This window comes from Schistocerca gregaria, chromosome 1 (assembly GCF_023897955.1).
Source record: "Schistocerca gregaria isolate iqSchGreg1 chromosome 1, iqSchGreg1.2, whole genome shotgun sequence".
In the NCBI taxonomy this organism is placed as follows: Eukaryota; Metazoa; Arthropoda; class Insecta; order Orthoptera; family Acrididae; genus Schistocerca; species Schistocerca gregaria.
The window spans coordinates 231,475,690-231,492,208 of NC_064920.1; the positions used below are offsets into that span (position 1 = coordinate 231,475,690).

Here is a 16,519-nt window from a genome sequence, read left to right on the forward strand (position 1 = left end):
TAGTAGATGGGAACAATGGCAGGAGGGTGTCCACAATGAGGAAATCAAAGAAAAACTGGGAATGAACTCTATAGATGTAGCAGTCAGGGCGAACAGGCTTAGATGGTGGGGTCATGTTACACGCATGGGAGAAGCAAGGTTACCCAAGAGACTCATGGGTTCAGCAGTAGAGGGTAGGAGGAGTCGGGGCAGACCAAGGAGAAGGTACCTGGATTCAGTTAAGAATGATTTTGAAGTAATAAGTTTAACATCAGAAGAGGCACGAATGTTAGCACTGAATAGGGGATCGTGGAGGAATTTTATAAGGGTGCTATGCTCCAGACTGAACGCTGAAAGGCATAATCAGTCTTAAATGATGATGATGATGATGATGATGAAAAAAGAACGTGAATAAATCCAATTTGCTTTCAGAAAAAACGGCGGATTCCAACTTACGAGTCGACCTATCCACGCACAGGCGGTATAGGATTGGGGTACTAGGACTCGTTCAGCAGCAGCTGGCATCAGCAGCACTCCGTCTTCAGGCCACAAGTGGCCCATCGGGACCATCCGACCGCCGTGTCATCCTCAGTTGAGGTACGGATAGGAGGGGCGTGAGGTCCTCACACCGCTCTCCCGGTCGGTACAATGGTTTTCTTTGACCGGAGCCGCTACTATACGGTCGAGTAGCTCCTCAATTGACATCTCGAGGCTGAGTGCACCCCAGAAAATGGCAACAGCACATGGCGGCCCGTATGCTCACCCATCCAAGTGGCGGCCACGCCCGACTGCGCTTAACTTGGGTGATCTGACGGGAACCGGTGTACCCACAGCGGCAAGGCCGTTGCCCCAGGACACGTTCAGTAGTTGGTTATTGACCACGAATGTGTGTTACGTCCCTCGTACTTGTCAGGTTTGCCTCGGTAGTGCAGCCGTGCGGAAGATGGTCTCCATAGCAACTGGCGGCAGAGACGAGTGGGCGCGCCCACTTTGGGCCCAGGCAGCAGCTGCAGATCGCCGCTTCGCGCCAGACAGAACTGATAGGGCGGCCACAAAAGCTGCGGGCCCAAGTACAGAAGGCGGCGGAAGCGGGCCGGCTGCGGCGGGAAGAAGGGCTCGCCGGCGCCGCCTGGCCCTGACAGTCTCCATTAGGAGCGCGTCTTTGATCACGCCGGCCCACAAAGCCGCGGAGCAGAGCCGCCCCCAACTTGCCGGGACGAGCCTGACCGCGCGTGGGCGGCGCTCGCCGCTGCTCCACTTCTGCATAAATATCGCCAACTTCGCCGGCCCTCATTCCCAGGGCTCGTTTCGCCCATTCGGCATCAGAAAACTGGAGCGGGCGAGTCAGCGGCAGCTGGGGTTCCAGTACTACCAAGAGATGAGTGTCCGGCGTTAGAGATATACCGGTAACTAGGATTACCTGTCCCGGAAATTGAAAAGCCAGACTTGTCATTACATATAAGCGGACATTTTCGTCCAAAAGTGAATCTAGGTAACTGAAATAGATTCTGAGACAAAGGGATATTATCAATCGCCTAATAATAATGAATTACAGTGAGGTTTTTAGGGGTCAATCTTAACTGCGCTCAAATTAAAATGATTATTTAAGAAAAAAAAAAACTCTTCAACACAACACGTTTTTAAAAAGGATTAAAAAGTGCAAAATAATTTCTCCTAGCCCCATACAGAAACCTAACATTATACAGTTGGTCTCTGAAAATTAGTGCTTTCGAATTTTTAGCCGCGCGGGGTTAGCCGAGCGGTCTAGGGCGCTGCAGTCATGGACTGTGCGGCTAGTCCCGGCGGAGGTTCAAGTCCTTCCCTCGGGCATGGGTGTGTGTCTTTGTCCTTAGAATAATTTAGGTTAGATAGTGTGTAAGCTTAGGGACTGATGACCTTAGCAGTTAAGTCCCATAAGATTTCACACACATTTGAACATATTTTTTAATTTTAATATTTATCACAATGCCTGTAAAATTTAAAACGGAAAACGTAGGGCGCATGCTATGAAATCTTATTTACATTGTGAGCATTTGCGGATCTTAGTCCGTTATCAAGCTATCTTCACATGTCCCACCATAAGACCAAAATATGAGTACGCTGGCCATATTGCTTGTATGAGTGGCTAAGTTCAAGGCGCTATTTGCATACGACAGCCCAGTGCTGCGTAAAGCAAAACAGTCGCGCATTTCAGTCATTAGCTTGGAAATTGCATGAGTTGTTCGTTTTAAAACTCCCTTGTACAGAACAACTTCAAACTTCCTATTACAAATGATTTACTGTGTTAAATATTTCATATTATGCGTGTGAAACTTGTATGAAGCAAGGAAGATTAGGGTTTAACGTGCCGTCGACAACGAGGTCATTAGAGACGTGGAACACAAGTTCGAATTTATTTAAGGAGAAGAAAGGAGTATTTAAGGGCAAGAAATGAAATCGGGCGTGCGCTTTCAAACGAGACATCCCGTCATTTGACAGGGGCTATTTATAAAAGTCACAGAAAAATAATCTGAATCGTCCGACGAAGATTTGAACTGTCGTCCTCCAAAATGCTAGTCTTATGCACTACCCACTTACAATCTGTATGACTGAAGAAGCAAAGTCCTAAGGACATAGCGTAAAATAAGTCTATGTGTGTCGTAATTACACTAGCTAATATAATGTACACTACTGGCCATTAAAATTGCTACACCACGAAGATGACGGGCTACAGACTCGAAATTTAACCGACAGGAAGAAGATGCTGTGATATCCAAATGATTTGCTTTTCAGACCATTCACACAAGGTTGGCGCCGGTAGCGACGCCTACAACGTGCTGACATGAGGAAAGTTTCCAACCGATTTCTCATACACATACATTGTTGTGATGCCTCGTGTAAGGAGGAGAAATGCGTACCATCACGTTTCCGACTTTGATAAAGGTCGGATTGCAGCCTATCACGATTGCGGTTTATCTTATCGCGACATTGCTGCTCGCGTTGTTCGAGATCCTATGACTGTTAGCAGAATATGGAATCGGTGAGCTCAGGAGGGTAATACGTAACGCCGTGCTGGATCCCAACGGCCACGTATCACTAGCAGTCGAGATGACAGGCATCTTATCCGCATGGCTGTAACAGGTCGTGCAGCCACGTCTCGATCCCTGAGTCAACAGATGGGGACGTTTGCAAGACAACAACCATCTGCACGAATACTTCGACGACGTTTGCAGCAGCATGGACTATCAGCTCGGAGACCATGGCTGTCGTTATCCTTGACGCTGCATCACAGAGAGGAGCGCCTGCGATGGTGTTTTCAACGGCGAACCTGAGTGCACGAACGGCAAAACATTTATTCGGATGAATCCATGTTCTGTTTACAGCATGATGATGGTCGCATCTGTGTTTGGCGACATCGTGGCGAACGCACATTGGAAGCGTGCATTCGTCATCGCCATACTGGCGTATCACCCAGTGTGATGGTATGGAGTGCCATTGGTTACTCGCCTAGGTAACCTCTTGTTCGCATTGACGGCACTTTGAACAGTGGACGTTATATTTGAGATGTGTTACGACCCGTGGCTCTACCCTTCATTCGATCCCTGCGAAACCCTACATTTCAGCAGGATAATGCACGACCGCGTGTTGCAGGTCCTGTACAGGCCTTTCTGGATACAGAAAATGTTCGACTGCTGCCCTGGCCAGCACATTCTCCAGATCTCTCACTAACTGAAAACGTCTGGTCAATGGTGGCCGAGCAACTGGCTCGTCACAATACGCCAGTCACTACTCTTGATGAACTGTGGTATCATGTTGAAGCTGCACGGGCAGCTGTACCTGTACACGCCATTTAAGCTCTGACTCAATGCTCAGGCGTATGAAGGCCGTTATTACGGCCATATGTGTTTGTTCTGGGTACTGATTTCTCAGGATCTATGCACACAAATTGCGTGAAAATATAATCATATTTCAGTTATAGTATAAGATATTTGTCCAATGAATACCCGTTTATTATCTGCATTACTTGTTGGTGTAGCAATTTTAATGGCAAGTAGTGTAATATTGTAATACGTTTCTGTAGACTGGTTACAATACATTCACAGTTAAATGCATTGATCTTTAGGATAATGTTAATGAAACCCAGTGCATTCCACAATACATTTGCACCAAGTGCACAACCCTCTGCTGTAACGACGTGCCACAAGATATAATCTACATCCAAACATAACATATACTTGCATAAGTATCAGTTTTAATATTCTTTTTAGGATCTGGCGTAATATCACATTCGTATGTTTTATACCTTTTATCATTGACGTAAGAAATTTTTCCTTCTTTATACAGTAGTGGTAATCGAATTATAAATTTACGAAACCGGCCTGCGAATAAAGTTCAAAGGAAAAAAACTGTAGCATTTCGGTGGATCATCTTCCCCCAAACCATAGGCAGCTGCAGACTCAATGTAAGAATTCATCACTTGGGAATGCATCTAGAGACCTGTGATTCCTCCTTTTAATTAAGCGCTGCGGGAAAAAAATAAATTCAGTTTCGAAGCTCAAATCACTTTCCAGCGTCGCACACCGTCCTGCGCTCACTCGGGAGAAAACGCAACTGTTAAGCAAACAAATTCGCTTGCGATTGTTTCTGGAAGGCGAGACAACTCGGCGCCGGTGCTGAGAGCAGATAATTAAAACTGTATCTCAGCGGGTAAATGAGCGCGGCCAAGCTGCGCCCCTCACATGCGAGGAATATTGCTTAATTAAGGTTATCAAGTAGCGAGACGAGCAATTAGCAGCGCGTTTATTCTGGCGGGGTGGGGCCGCGACTAATTAGTTTTAAGTCGGCCGCCCCCGCCGCCGCCCCCGCCGCCGCACCCTCCAGGTGGTCCAGCTCCAGACGCGGCAGCCCGGGTAACTCGGTTAGGCAGCTGCCGGCCGCCGGCTGCTAGCCCCTTCACCTGCTGCGACTGCGAGTTGATCCGGCCGTCCGCCCTGTCACAGTGTACCCAAGTTGGCCCGAGACGCTGCCTGCCTGGTCGCTGCTACTGCCGCGCGCTGATTAACTATTCAGAGCGCGATGCGCCGGGGTCCGGGGAAAGTCCTCTCTCGTCATTGTAGCAGAGTACAGATACGGTAGCAGCACAGATTTTGATTAAAAGTGCGTAGGAGAAAGGTGTTCCGCGTGGAAGCATGTCGTGTACTACACAAACACTCTGGAGCACGCGCGGCTCGTAGTTAAAGGCTCTGAGGCGGAGCCGCCCCAAAATATATGTTAAAGTAAATTTCGCAAGAACGTATTACATAATTTAAATTATCAGTACGAATTTCGGGTATTTCGCATTCCGATTAAAATAACGACGGTCAACGTTTGTGGAACTGTTTGTATCGATGGATGTTTTCCGAACGGTTAGTAGTGTTTAGGCTGCGCCTTGGAACGTCCGTAAGCTGCATGTAGGAGCGGTTTGGGGGCGTGGCTTCTACATAGTACTGCTCTTTGTGGGCGACCCGAAGGCTCAGAGCTTGCTGCCTAAGGGTGTCATACAAACCACCACACGTTTTTCACGTTCCACTATCTATGTAATAAAGGAATGTACAGTGGCCGAAACTTCGCTATCCAATCTCTGTCTCTGCACATCTCTACTACGCTTCGACGTTTAGTATTATTGTTTTGATAATATTTTACATAGTTCTTTCGTTTCTGCTATTGGCTACTTTATCCACATTTACAATAAGTAAGTTAGCAAATATCCCGCCAGAGTGCACTAGTCTACAGTAACATAACAGTACTGCCATCTAGCGACAGTCTCATAAGTGATTAGAGGACAAAGCGCGCGAAATTTGTCCCATTACTTTACTTTACTTTCTTGCTGATGCTGAGTACTTTTGTTGATATCGTGTGATATTAGCAAGTTTCTTTTTCAGAGTGGATTTTGCAAGATTTTTGTGAGCTTTACTTGCACAAGACCTGTGACGTCACCAAAACATCACAATATTATCAAGCGAACTCGTAAACTTCGAGCTTTGAAGGTAAACCACAATAAACGCCTTAAGTTTAGAACTGAAAACTCCTAAAATATTAAGCAGCCGCAAAGTTAACATTCGTCGCATTAAAGATCTCTCCGAAACCCGTCTTTTCATATGATTTGCTGCAAAGTGTCAGAAAATGTAATGATGACGTATAAAAACACTAACCAAAGATTATAACTCGAAGTTAGCTTCGAATGATATTTAATACCTGATTATAGAAGATACAGTAGATAAAATTATGGGTAGAGAGTGATATGCCCACCCCCCTCCCCCTGAATCCTTACTTGTTTATATCAGACTAATCTGTAGCGTAACCCGAGGTCTATGTTGGCTCGGACCGATAAACACGGCAGCCTTCCCCAGTATAGAAACCACGAGCCGCGCCTGCCCTGGAGTATCATATATCGGGTCATCAAAAAGTCAGTATAAATTTGAAAACTTAATATACCACGGAATGATGTAGATAGAGAGGTAACAATTGACACACATGCTTGGAATGACATGTGGTTTTATCAGAACCAAAAGAAAAAAGTCCGACAGATAGCGCGCTAGACAGCCAAACGTCAGTGACTGCGCATGAGAATCGTGTATAAACGGAGGTGTAATGAGAAAGAGTATCAGATGCGCAAGCAGTCGCAGCATGTTGACGTTACCTGAAAATGCGCTTTTAGTGAAGCTGTATTATCAAAATGGGAAATGTGATAGTGCAGCGTTACGATCCTATCGCCGTACGAAGGGGATTCGAACGGGTAAAGGTCCGTTGACAAATGCAGTTGTGGCGAGAGCGATTTCGAAGTTCGAAGCCACGGGTTGTTTTAGACGATAGACCCCGTAGTGGCCGACCGAGCACATGTCGTAATGCCACTGAGACAGTTCAGGAAGAAATGGAGACTGTTGCGGGTTCGTCTATGCACGGGGAAGTCAGCGTTCGCGCAGTCGCACGTCGCACCGGCGCTCCATACACCACTGTTTGGTTGGCACTGAGGCGTACCCTCCAATGCTATCCGTACAAAATCCATCGGTGTCATGAACTGTTACCTGGCGATTTAGTGAAGTGGAGGCATTTGCGGTGTGGGCGTTTCAAAAGATGGTGGAAGATGACGATTGGTTGAGTAACGTGTTGTGGACCGACGAAGCTCATTTCACGCTCAAAGGGTCTGTCAACACCCACAACTGCAGAATTTGGGCTACCGAAAATCCTAGAACTGTCGTGGAAACTCCATTGCACGACGAGAAAGTCATGGTATGGGTTGGATTTACCACATCTACCGTTATCGGGCCTTTTTTCTTCGAGGAAATGCGTGATTCTGGTTTTGTAACTACTACCGTTGGGTTGGGTTGGGTTGTTTGCGGCAGGAGACCAGACAGCGTGGATTAGGGAAGGACGGGGAAGGAAGTCGGCCGTGCCCTTTAAAAGGAACCATCCCGGCATTTGCCTGGATCGATTTAGGGAAATCACGGAAAACCTAAATCAGGATGGCCGGACGCAGGATTGAACCGTCATCCTCCCGAATGCGAGTCCAGTGAACTGCTACCGTGACGGGTGAGAGGTACGCCGATATGTTACAGAATCGCATCATCCCCAGCCTGGCTGATAAACATCTGCTGGAACGTACGATGTTTATGCAGGATGGCGCTCCACCCTTTATTGCTAAACGCGTGAAAGACCTATAGCGCGCGTCGTTTGGTGATGATCGTGTGCTCAGCCGCCACTTTCGTCATGCTTGGCCACCCAGGTCCCCAGACCTCAGTCCGTGCGGTTATTGGTTTGGGGGTTACGTGAAGTGGCAAGTGTATCGTGATCGACCGACATCCCTAGGGATGTTGAAAGACAACATCCGACGCCAATGCCTCACTATATCTCCAGACATGCTTTACAGTGCTGTTCATAACATTATTATCGACTACAGCTACTGTTGAGGAAATATGGTGGACATATTGAGCATTTTCTGTAAAGAACATCATCTTTGCTTTGTCTTACTTTGTTATGCTAATTATTGCTATTCTGATCAGATGAACCACCATCTGTCGGAAATTTTTTGAACTATTGTAGTTTTTTTGGTCCTAATAAAACACCATGCCATTCCAAGCATGCGTGTCAAATTGTACGTCTGTATCTACATTATAAAGTGATTTATTTAGTTTTCAAATATATACTGACTTTTTGATCACCCGATAACTCGTTATTAGAGGTATGGACTGTTTTTGCTGTTGTGGTCTTTAGTCCGAAGACAGTCCATCATGATTTCAGCCATCTACAAATACGGAGGCAGAAACAAACTTTGATTAAAAGTACGTAGAAGAAAAGTGTTCCACACAGAAGCATGTTGGGCCCTATACCAGATACTCTGAAGAATCATGTAACTCGTTATTGGAATGCTGGCCTGTTTTTTGCTGTTGCTGTTGTCGTGATCTGTAGTCAAAAGACAGTTTCCCGTGATCGCAACGATCTACAAATACGGTGTCAGCACAGCCTTCGATTAACAGTGCTTAGAGAAAATATGTTCCACGCCGAAGCATGTTGGGTCCGATACAGACGCTCTGGAGAATCGTATAACTCATTAGTAGAGGACTGACCTATTTTTGTTGTTGTGACCTTTTGTCCGAAGACAGTCTCTCAAGACTGTAGCCATTTACAAGTATGATATCAGAACAGAATTGATTAAACGTAAATTAGAGAAAGAGGTTCTTCGTGGAAGCATGTTACCTGTAGAGATGCTCTGAGAATCATATAATTCGTTATTGGAGTACTGGCCTATTTTTGTAGTGATCTTTGGTCAGAAGACCAAAGTCTCACATGAATGCTGCCATCTAAAAATACGGTATCAGAATGGTTCAAATGGTTCTAAGCACCACAGGACTTATCAACTGAGGTCATCAGTCCCCTAGACTTAAAACTACTAAAACCTAACTAACCTAGGGACATCACACACATCCATGCCCGAGGCAGGATTCGAACCTGAGACCGTAGCAGCAGCGCGGATTCGGATTGAAGCGCCTAGAACAGCTCGGTCACAGCGGCTGTCCGGTGTCAGAACAGACTTCCATTAAAAGTACGTAGGAGAGACATGTTTCACGTGGGAGCATGTTGGGTCCTATATAGACGCTCTGGAGAAGCATATAATCGTTATTGGAGTACTGGCCTGTTTTCGTTGATGCTGTTGTGCACTTTAGTCAGAAGACAGTCTCTCATGATTTCGGACATCTACAAATATGGTGTCAGCGCAGACTTTATTTAAAAATGTGGAAGGGAAAGGTGTTTCACGCGGACGCATCTTGTATCCTATACAGACACCCTGCCGTATAACATAACATAATATTAGAAGACTGTCTTTTTTCTCTGTTGCTGTTGTCACCTTTAGTCCGAAAACAGCCCCTCATCATTGCAGCCATCTACAAATACGGTGTCAGCGCAGACTTTCATTAATGCTGTATAAGAAAAAGATGTTCTACGCAGAAGCGTGTTGGGTTCTATACAGACACTCTGGAAACCAAATAACTCACTATCAGAGGACTGCCCTGTTTTTGTTGCTACTGTTGTCGTGCTCTTTAATCAGAAGATAATCTGTCATGATTGCAGCAGCCTACAAGTAACTATATAGCTCATTATTAGAGGACTAATCTGTTTCTGTTGTTGTGATCTTTAGTCCGAAGATAGTCTCTCGCGATTGCAATTATCTACAAGCACAGCCTTTGATTAAAAATGTGAAAGAGAAAGGTGTTCCACGCTGAGCATTTTGGGTCCTGTACAGACACTCCGGGCTATTATGTCATGGTCGAATGGATTTTACATTTAGAAGACATTTCGACCCCACCTGCGGAGACATTTTCAAGCTATACAAAGAGGCCATAGAGATTGTGTAACACCCCAGGAATCTCAGTAGGGAAGAGGTGGGCGTGTAACTGAATGACGTCTGAATTCCGGTATTGAAGTAGATGTGTACCAGTCTTCCACCATGGGGTGACAGCGACAGCGACGACGGTAGTCAACAAGGACCAATTGCGCTCGCGTATTCAAAAACATGTGACGTCATCCCACACATAAACGGAAATTTATAGCAGTCAGCAGTGAGCCAGGATATGAATCGGACACTCAAACAAGCTACGATCTCCCTTGAAAATGTCCTTCACGGAAGATGACGATACGTTGGGTTGAAATATGAAATGCATTCGACCACGGCATAATAGCCCGGAACACTTTACTAATTGTGCGTGTCATCTCTGCAGTACAGCTCGTTATCTCAACAAATTGGTGGAAGTATGGTACTTTTATGGAAGATGATTTATTAATTAAGCTTTAACCAGTAAACATCACAAAAAATTGGCATCGAACATTAACACCATGAATGGGAATGTTTAGTTTACCTGGCCTTGACTCTCAGTTGAAACCATTATCTTCAGCTAATTTAATCAGTAACTGCGCTCTTTGGCTAGGGAAATTAATTCAAATGCACACACCTGCACTGGGTTGTCGTTGATTGGCTGTTGTTTATGGCCGCAACGGTGCATTTCCGACTGTCATGTGGCAGACGAAGAGACACAGTACTGAAGTGACCGATACCGTATTCAAAAACCACCTGAGTCTTTTGGTTTGTTCGCTAAATATTCAGACTGCATCATCTGCATTCATTTATGTTAAATGGTAGTAAATATGTCACCACTTACTGCAGTATAAGTCAATTCTTTTATCAGATATGTAAAAGTTCAATTAGCCGCAGATTTAACCGTTACCGTATATATCGTTCTCACGTAATTTGTCTAGAAAAAAATACACTATATTAAATATTTTATTAATTGACACTAGATGGATATATATTGTTAAAACAGCTAATATTACAAATTTCAGATGTAATTATCGTATGCTTGTTGTTTTGTGTAATCAGTGTTTCTTTGTATTTCATCATGTACGCCATAGTGCTGTTTAATTGAACTAAAATTAATTATTGTTTTTTAAATCTGTTACAATTACTTTTCAACAACGAATATATTAATTTAAATCGTCAAAACTGTATAAATAGCCTGGCGTCTGAGCCCGCCAAATTAGTTCGTTTCAGGCCAAATGTGCATTACCTTCTGTATGTTTTACATTGAGAAAAATTACTTAGAATTAAAATGCAGATAGTATTTAAAGCAGTATGCTCGTCTTTCATTATAATGTCGTATAAATGTCTCACACAATCAAAATCTGCGAAATATTAATCTATAGTGAAGAGTTACTCTACCACACTGACAGTTGAAAAAATGGTTCAAAGGGCTCTGAGCACTATGGGACTTAACAGCTGTGGTCATCAGTCCCCTAGAATTTAGAATTACTTAAACCTAACTAACCTAAGGACATCACACACATCCATGCCCGAGGCAGGATTCGAACCTGCGACCGTAGCAGTCGCACGGTTCCGGACTGCGCGCCTAGAACCGCGAGACCACCGCGGCTGGCGGACAATTGAATAAAAATGAAAGATGAGTATTATTACTCACTATTGCTACTGCTAACCGACTTAATTTACTTAGTTTACATGATTACTCTGCAATTCACATTTAAGTGCCTGGTAGAGGAGTCATCAAACAACCTTCAAGCTATTTCCCTACCTTTACACTCTCCAACAGCGGGCAGGAAAAACAAACCCTTAAATCTTTTCGTGCGAGCTCTATTTATAATATTTTATGGTTATGATTTCTCTCTGTGTATGTGGGCACCAACAAAATATTTTCACACTCTGCTGATTGAAATTTCATGAGAAGATCCTGTCTCAATGAAAAGCACCTTTGTTTTAATGACTGCCACCTCAATCCGCGCATCACATCAGTGGCTCTCTCTCTCTCTCCCCGGTTTCGCGATAATACAAGACGAGCTGTCCTTGTTTGGGCTTTCTCGATGTCCCTCGTCAGTCCTATCGGACGCAGCCTTTGGTTTGCTTTCCTCACAACATTATCTATGAAATCGTTCCAATTTAATTTATTCGTAATTGTAATCTCTAAGTATTTATTTGAATTTACAGGCTTTAGATTTGTGTGATTTACTTGTAAACCGAAATTGAGCGGATTCCTTTTACTACTACTATGTATTATTTCACACTTTTCATTACTGAATGTGAATTCGCACTTTCCGCACCATCCAGATAACTTGTCTGTTTTGCCAACTGATTTTGATGGTGGTGGAGGTGTGGTGGAAGGTCCCTATCGCACCAAACTGCTGAGGTCATCGATCCCTAGTCTTACACACTACTTGTAACTTAAACTAACTTATGCTAAGGACTACACACACACTACACACACACCCGTGCCCAGGGAGGACTCGAACCACCGACGGAGGGGGCCGCGCGAACCGTGGCGAGGCGCCTGAGACCCGCGCAGCTATTTTGATAGTCTGGTGGCTCTTGCAAGACGGTAAATGACAGCATCATCTGCAAAAAATCTAAGAGACCTGCTCAGGTTGTCTTTTAAATCGTTTATGTTGATCAGGAACAGCAGAGGGCCTATAACACTTCCTTCGCTTACGCCAGATACGTATTTCCGATTTACTCGATGACTTTCCGTCAGTTACTACGAACTGTGACCATTCTGACAGGAAACCGCGGACCCAGTCGCACAAGTCATACGATACTCCATAGACACGCAATTTGATTAGAAGCCCCTTGCGGGAAACCGTGTAAAAAGCCTTCTGCAAAGTACTTATTACTTCTTGAGAATAAACAGCTAGTTGCGTTTTCACAAAAACGGTATTTTCTGAATCTGTGTTGGCTGCTTGTCAATAAATCGTTTTCTTCGAAGTAATTCATCAACTTCGAATACAGGATATGTTACAAAACCCTAATGCAAATCGACATTACCAGATTACTTGTATTCCCTTTCTTATGACATTAGAATTGATTATTCAAAAGAAATCACTAAATATACACTACTGGACATTACAATTGCTACACCAAAAAGAAATGCAGATGATAAACGGGTATTTATTGGAAAAACATATATTATACTAGAACTGACATGTGATTACATTTTCACGCAATTTAGGTGCATACATCCTGAGAAATCAGTACCCACAACAACCACTTCTGGCCGTAATAACGGCTTTGATACGCCTGGGCATTGAGTCAAACAGAGCTTGAAAGGAGTGTACAGGTACAGCTGTCCATGCAGCTTCAACACGATACCACAGTTCATCAAGAATAGTGACTGGCGTATTGTGATGAGCTAGTTGCTCGGCCACCATTGATCAGACGTTTTCAATTGGTGAGAGGTCTGGAGAATATGTTGGCCAGGGAAGCAGCCGAACATTTTCTGTGTCCAGAAAGGCTTGTATAGGAGCTACAACATGCGGTCGTGCATATCCTGCTGAAATGTAGCGATTCGTAGGGAACGAATTAAGAGTAGTACCACGGGTCGTAACACATCTGAAATGTAACGCCCACTGTTCAAAGTGACGTCAATGCGAACAAGAGGTGACCGACACGTGTAACCAGTGGCACACCATACCATCACGCCGGGAGATACGCCAATAGGCCGATGATGAATATACCGTCGAACTATTCGTACAGATGATTGTTGTCTTGCGAACGTCCTCATATATTGACTCAGGGATCGAGACGTGGGTGCACGATCCGTTACAGCCATGCGGATAAGATGCCTGTCATCTCGACTGCTAGTGATACGAGGCCGTTGGGATCCAGCACGGTGTTCCGTATTACCCTCCTGAACCCACCTATTCCATATTCTGCTAACAGTTATTGGATCTCGACCAACGCGAACAGCAATGTCGCGATACGATAAACCGCAATTGCGATAGGCTACAATCCGACCTTTATCAAAGTCGAAGACATGATGGTAGGCATTTCTCCTCCTTACACGAGGCATTACAACAACGTTTCACCAGGCAACGCCGGTCAACTGCTGTTTGTGTATGAGTCATCGGTTGGAAACTTTCCTCATGTCAGCACGTTATAGGTGTCGCCACCGGCGCGAACCTTGTGTGAATGCTCTGAAAAGCTAATCATTTGCATATCACAGCATCTTCTCCCTGTCGGTTAAATTTCGCGTCTGCAGCACGTCATCTTCGTGGTGTAGCAATTTTAATGGCCAGTAGTGTAGTTATAGTCTTGAACTTAAGAAATGAACAGGTAGCAAGTAAAACGTTACGTTGTTATTCAGAAAATTTTGTTCTGTTTGATGTTTACTACCCTACTTCAGTTAGTTTCCTTCCTGCCCGTTTACAGACGTACAACACTGTCTCCTTTGCATTAATACTTCCACAAGTGTGTATGGTTAGGTCCTTTGCGGTGTACCGTGCAAATGTAGCAGTCTTCACAAGGTAAACAGCAAAGAGAATAACTAGCGCGGACGGCAGTGTTTCGCGTGCATATTTAATAGAGCTGCAGCCGCAGCGCTCGCTGTTGCAAAGTTAGACGGCGCCTGAGAACAGTAAGCTTCACGGCGTGGGCGGGCGCTCGTGTTGGCGACGCGGTTTAATAGCGGGCGCCAGTTTCCCCGCCACGTGTCACAGCAGGCGGAAGGTAGCGCGACACGTGGGTTATTGCTGCAGTTGCGGCTTTGCGCGCTCACCTGTCCCTGAATCCTGTATCGCGTCATACGCTGAACTTACTGCGGTGAACGAGAACACAGCAACACAGAAACACTACACATTATCTCGCCTAATGTGATGTAGCAAATCCCGTTCCAAATCGAAACAGCGCCTAGTCGTCTAGAATCGACAAACATATATCCTGTAAGATTTTAATGGGAATCTTACACCATTCTCCCTGTAAAATACGCTACTAGCCATTAACAGTGCTACACCACCAAGATGCCGTGCTACAGACGCGAAATTTGACCGACAGGAAGAAGATGCTGTGATATGTAAATATTTAACTTTTCAGAGTATTCCCACAAGGTTAGCACCGGTGGCGACACCTACAACGTGCTGACATGAGGAAAGTTTCCAACCGATTTCTCATACACAGACTGCAGTTGAACGGCGTTGCCTGGTAAAACGTTGTTGTTATGCCTCGTGTAAAATGGTTCAAATGGCTCGGAGCACTATGGGACTCAACTGCTGTGATCATTAGTCCTCTAGAACTTAGAACTACTTAAACCTAACTAACCTAAGGACATTACACACATCCATGCCCGAGGCAGGATTCGAACCTGCGACCGTAGCAGTCGCACGGGCCTCGTGTAAGCAGGAGAAATGCGTACCATCACGTTTCCGACTGTAGAGCTATTTCCCGCGAAAGGCAAAGGTCCAGAGTTCGAGTCTCGCTCCGGCACACAGTTTTAATCTGCCAAGAAGTTTCTTAGCGCATGATGTTCTTCCCCTGTCCTTATGTCCTGTATAAATCTTCGATGCCGTGCCTTCTGAAACACCAAACATGTCTGCTGCCTTGCTTGCGGAAACACCTACAATACGAGCACCAACAATCTGCCCACTTTCTAATTCATTTAGCTCCTACATAACGGTCTCACGCCTACACAGAACACTGCCCCGACCGTGACTGATTCTTGAGACGTATTGAGGACATTCCACAGTAGCTGTTTGTGGTCAAATACATCAGCGCAACATGCAGGCTTGGCTAGCATCTGTATTTACGTATAATCACGCATTTCCCGCTGAGTTCACGTATTTTTATCCCAACCCCTATACGCCTACACCATTGTCCAATAGTGCTGCTGTGAGGGTACGGAATTTTTGCTAAATTAAATTCTGGAATTTTCCATAAGCGAAGTACTCTGTATCCTCGTCGTCTATAAATGAAAACGCGTGTCTCTAATTAATGTTATTACAATGGTTATGATATTTAGTTACTAAGCCAATGCGTCATTTTTATGTTTATGATATTCTGTTTTAGAGTTTGGCCGGTTTCAAACTCGCTCAGTTGACTGTGGGTTTCTGTGGCATGGCGGCCAGCTTGCTTCACACGTCTGCATCACACTGAGCTTTCCGTCTGTGAGCATTCTCTATTAAACGGCAATCATAGATGGCCCTCTGGTAGCTATGCCACTACGCTATCTTTTGGCTGACGACATTGATACCATTATTAGTACACCTACTACCCCCCTCCCCCCCCCCCCAGGCGGCATATCCCGTTATCGGATCAAAATCGACGTCGTGTTTCCAAGTCTGCAAATTTTTTTCCAGTCGTGTATTTTATTCGATGAGCTTATTTAATTAAAATGAACTCGAAAACCGCGATTATGATTCCGCATCAACTGTAAAATATTTCAGAACAAATGAAAGGGAGTGTAATCAAATGGAGATTTGGGACACTCCCGGAAGCATGCTCGGGTAGCCAAAGTGGTTAAGGCGACCGCTCGTGACAAGCGGGAAATCTGCGTTCGATTCTGAGTCTGGCAAAAAAAAAAAGAAGTGGTCAGCGTGACAGAATGTCAATCCTGAGGGCCCGGGTTCGATTCCCGGCTGGGTAGGAGATTTTCTCCGCTCAGGGACTGCGTGCTGTGTTGACCAAATCATCATCATTTCATTCCCATAGAGGCGCAGGTCGCCGAAGTGGCGTCAAATCAAAAGACTTGCAACCAGCGAA

General features: G+C 44.9%; 1 protein-coding gene across 1 annotated transcript in view; it reads right to left on the reverse strand.

Annotated features, from left to right (window-relative positions):
- Positions 1–16,519, reverse strand: part of LOC126338336 (synaptic vesicular amine transporter) — a 711,171-nt gene that overhangs the window by 578,600 nt on the left and 116,052 nt on the right. The window lies entirely within an intron of this gene.